Source organism: Brassica oleracea, chromosome C5 (genome assembly GCF_000695525.1).
Source record: "Brassica oleracea var. oleracea cultivar TO1000 chromosome C5, BOL, whole genome shotgun sequence".
In the NCBI taxonomy this organism is placed as follows: Eukaryota; Viridiplantae; Streptophyta; class Magnoliopsida; order Brassicales; family Brassicaceae; genus Brassica; species Brassica oleracea.
In genome coordinates this window covers 8,398,721-8,404,024 of record NC_027752.1, presented here as the reverse complement: position 1 = coordinate 8,404,024, position 5,304 = coordinate 8,398,721, and positions in this window count along the sequence as shown.

Here is a 5,304-nt window from a genome sequence, read left to right as displayed (position 1 = left end):
CATGTATCAGTTCGATGGTTGATTTGAAAGCTTTCAAAACTATATGTAAGATAAAAGTCAAAATAATTCAACTGTGAAATCAATACTGTTCACTTTTTCAAGAATGTGTTCGAGGGAAAAAATAAAGTTTTTATGTCATAATTTGTTTAATGTCCACAAGAGAACATTATATTAACCTAAAATATAAGAAGTGTGTATTCTTTCCCAAAATAAAAGCTACGAAATTACCTAATATTGGCAATTAATTATTATGAATAATAAAGATTTGATAACAATTTTTGCATCCTTCTTCATTTTGTTTAATTTTATATTATTAAAAAAAAGAAACAATCACATTAACCATATAATAAAAAAATTAGATTTTTTCTTATATGTTATATTTTTAATTTTTCAAAATGACTTTAAATTACAAAAATGAGGAAACCCTGTATTTTATTTTTTTTTAATTGACTTTAAAATACAAAAATGAGGACACCTTATATTTTATATTTTTCTTATATGTTAGATTTTTTCTTACATGTTATATTTTGAATTTTTTAAAACGACTTTAAATTACAAAAATGTAAGTTTTCCTTAAGTATACGACTAAAAACATTAAAATGACATGTATCAATTCGATGGTTGATTTGAAATCAAAACCATATGGAACATAAAAGTCAAAATAATTCAACTGTGAAAATAGTACTGTTCATTTTTCTCAAAAATGTGTTCGATGGAAAAAATAAGGTTTTATGTCATAATTTGTTTAATGTCCAATCCGATCAACCCATGATGTATTAATTATAGTTCTGTTGCATTATTTTTAATAAAAATTGATCCGATCCATCGGAAAAAAATTATATCATAACAACAAAAAATATTATATATATATAATTAAAATGATCAAATATATAAAAGAAACTATCGATAATATATACAAATAAACTCACCATGCGCCTTGCGCAGGTCTTATCCTAGTTTATCTTTAAAAGCAATCTTTATCAAACTAAGTCAACGCAAATGATATTTGATTATGTAAGAAAAAGATATTTAATTATGTATAGTTTACTATGTGATTATTTTTTATTTTTTTTTAACACCACTATGTGATTGTTTCAAGAGAAATTCATTGGCATGAATATAAACTTAAGAGTTTAGATTTGAAGGGTGAGGTTTAGCATTTTAACGAATAACTAGATTCTGACCCGCCCTTTTAATTTTTTTGTTTTAAATTTTTTAACAAATTTAATTTTTATATTATTGGTTTTTTAATCATATGTCAATAATGTAACTGCATAAATTAATTACATGTAAATTAATTACATGAAGTAACGTGTTATATTCATCAATTAACAGGTTGAAATTATTAAATAGCATAAAAATAGTTTGGGCTGAATTCAGTTCAAAAAAAAAAAAAATTGGACTCAATATTGACAAAAGGGGAAAACGTAACCAATTGTAAATGGTCCGAAAATTTTGGATAGGAGGTTACATATTGATTAATAAAGGTGGTTACATTTATAAAATATTTGATTTATTTTTTATGTTGGACATAACATTAATCAATTGGTCATGATGCTGTTTTAATAGTATTGATTTAGTAAATACTAAAAATTTCAAATAATTTTTTTAAAATAGCTTCAATAATAATTTTTGGATTTTTTCAAAATAAAATTTTGGAAAAAACATTTGTTTTTTTTATAAAAGTTTGAATTTAAAAACGTATAATTCAAAAATTATAATATAAAAATTCTTTTTATTCATTATTATTATTATTTATTTAGATAATTATGTATATTTAAATATCTAAGGAATGATAGAATGTTTTTTATCCTCTTAAATGAAATCTTTTTTTTTTGTAATACCTCTTTAATGGAATCTCTTTTGAACATTTTACTCTTTGTGAGTTCTTTTGATGAACAAAAAAAATTATTTTAAAATCATTTGAAAGAATTAACCGTATTTTAATGTACGCAAATAATATTTCCTTATAAAGTTTAGAATCAAACGTCAAAATGGCAATTTATAAGGGAAATTGCATCTGATGGCTACCAAAAACATTATAATTCACCATATGACCAAAAGCCCTAAAATTCATATACACGGCGTGTATTTCCTGTATAATTCTCTTTTTGGCATTGCACTCAACCGGCTAGTACCTGGAGGTAAAAAAATATATTTAATAATTACCCATGGTTTAGAAAGTTACGTGTCTTCCTCGTTACTCCCACACCTAGTAACTTCTTGTCCGTAAATTCCGGGAAAGCGAAAAGTTGAGGTTTGTTTTTTCGCCACTGCGAAATTCTCGCTGCTATCAAACCGTAGATTTCAGTTTCTTCACCGGCGAAACGATCTTCCGTTGTGACCTGATCAATTTCACGGGTTTCGATAGCCACATATTCGAAACCGACGTGCCAGTTGGACCCGAGCCTTCAGACGGCGCGTTCAAATTCCAAGTCTCATCACCTTCCGGAAATCATTCACATTTTGTAAGATATGATTTTTCTGTTCGATTGGCTGAGTTTCGTATTGCATATCCTCTATCTTGTTTTCCTGTTCAGTTTGTGGAAAGATATGAACCTCTCTTTTGCATGTCGGCTTCTTACGCTTGTGTTCCTCCCAGATGATGCACCTATTAGTTTGGTCATTGAGTACACATTCTCTTTTCTAGAGATGTACTCCTCATTTTATTCCACTACGCATACTCTATTCTATTTCCCTACTATGCTATTTGAAAATGTGTTTTTCAGATGTGTGATATACCATTTGTATGTTATATTATTTGGTTGCTAATGTTATTAATATATAATAGCCTATTATGTTACCTCATACTGCGTTTAAATGCTAAACTTGTGATATATTATTGAATGCTATACTATTTGAGTGCAATACTATTTGAAGTAGTTGTGTTATTTTATTAATTCGTTGTTCTATTGGCGTTCCATGTACGAGGACACCTCCACCTTCACCTTCTCATTTTTTATGTTTGCTTCTCTTCTGTATTCCAACTAGAACATGGTCAACCGTATTGCCTTGTGTGTTCGTATGCTTGTTGCATGTTCTAACTAAAAACTTATGGTTTTGGTTTTCATGTTTCAGGTTGTCATGGATGAATTGGGGCTGCCAAGCAGAATGTTTGAAACAGGGTTTGAGCCAATAGGGAAGAAGCGGGTGAATAATTATTTCAACTTACGGTGGATCGAGCTTATAAAGTCTGCATTGGATGATGATCAGTTGGCGCAGTTGAATGCTTCACAGTTTCTGATTTGATTTCGACGACGTGTAGTATCAGATGAAACTTCACGGAGGCTAGTTGGTTTGCTTCTCTAAGATTTTTTTAATATGCTTCCATACGTCATCGTGTGTGTCGGAATCAGTTTTAGTAAACTAAGGTAACCACAAGTTTGTGAGTTTATTGTATGAAAATGTTGTTTCTATTTCATTTTTAAAGCTAGTCCATATGAGTGAGTATGAAGATGGAATAGATTTGTATCTGAACATGAAAAGAACGACCAACAATATGGTGGAATGAACAGATGTGTGCACTTGTATGAAACATGATTTAAACCATTGAGTCCTGAGAAGGAACCAGATTGTTGTTGTTGTCGATCTTTTCGACTATAAATTTTAAGCAATATACAAAACAATTTTTCCTAATATATATTAATCTATTTATTTTGTTCTATTCTATTTGGGTTTAGGGTTTATATCTGAATTTAGGGTTTATATTTGGGTTTAGGGTTTAGTGATTAGAGGTTAGGGTTTAGTATTTAGGGGTTGGGAGTGGAGTTGGGATAATATTTATTATGTAGGGGTGTTCTGATTGGGTTGGTGTCCTATATTATATTGGTGATATGGAATAGAATACTCTGAAAATTTCATTAACTTGTACTATATTATATATTATATTGTAAATCATTTGTATTTTTGTTTGTATAATATGTTCTAATTTATTGATTTGTATATTTTATGTTTATCAACACTAAAATATATTTCATACTATTTTATACTACATAAGTTCATACTATGTACTATATGGTAAATAAGTGTTGGATGTAGACTTTATTACGTAATAAGATTATAATTTGTTGTGCTTTATTTGTGTCCATAACTACAATCAACGACGTTATCCATTGTCTTTCTTTTCACCGGGTACTTGTTAAAGAAAAGGGTATAACTGGTTCAAATAAGGGCAAAATGTTAGTAAGTTAATAATGTCAAAATCAGTGTCATTTTATTCATTTTCATTGAGATTTTGGTTACTCACCAAATTACCCAATTTATAACTTTCTTTTTTTGTTCAACGGCAACTTATAACTTTCAAAATTGGATTACTCTCAAATTGGCAGAAACAAAATCGTTACTTTGGGCGGAAGCGCAAAATTCCCAGAATCAGGGAATGGGCTACACTCGGTTACCTGTACCAGCGGCAATCCCGACCATATTAGGTAGATGGTGTTTTACGGATGGATCCTGGAAAAATCAGGATATATATTCAAGACAAGGATGATATAGTACTCTGGAAGGTTATGATGGACTAATGAGAGCAAGGAATACAAGAGCGAGTTAGTCGCCACTACACTCGGAGATAGATGCTCTCATATGGGCAATGGAATGCATGAGGAACCTTAGACAGTTTCGGGCTACCTTTGCACGGATTGTGCTCAATTGGTGAAGATGATTTCAGAACCAGATGAGTGGCTAGTCTTTGCAAGCTATTTGGAAGACATAGCATTTTTGAAGAGAAGTTTCAACAGCTCATAGATCATTCATATACCACGAACACAGAACTCAAGGACGGACAGTCTTGAACGCAGTGCAAGGAAACAACCGTCGTCTGTCGTTCATATGGATGCAGAGCTACCGGTGTGGTTTGCAGAATCTATATGAGTCTGTTTATGTTGCTGACAAAAAAAAAAAAAAACTGGATTATTAATATGTTTGAAATTAAGAACTGAACTGTAAACACGACCTTAATCTTCGTAACGAACGTGTGTATTGGTAATGAGGACTAGTATCATGTTACAATTCAGTTCTTAATTATTTAAACTTATTAGTAATAGATTAGAAAGTTATAAAAAAAACATGACATAATATACCAACTCTATTGATTGAGAGCTTTTATTGCATTGTTAAATCCACACCCAATCCAACTGAATTTTTAATAGTGAAGCAAATAATTGTAGACAGCTTTTGGTGTTGGTGGGCAAACAAATTGGTAGCCAACAGCCCACACAATTAAAATATTTTAATTAAATAAAACACTCTGAACAAACAAGTTAGTTGCAAAAGCAAATAAGCCAGTTTGTATCTTGTTGTTGTTCT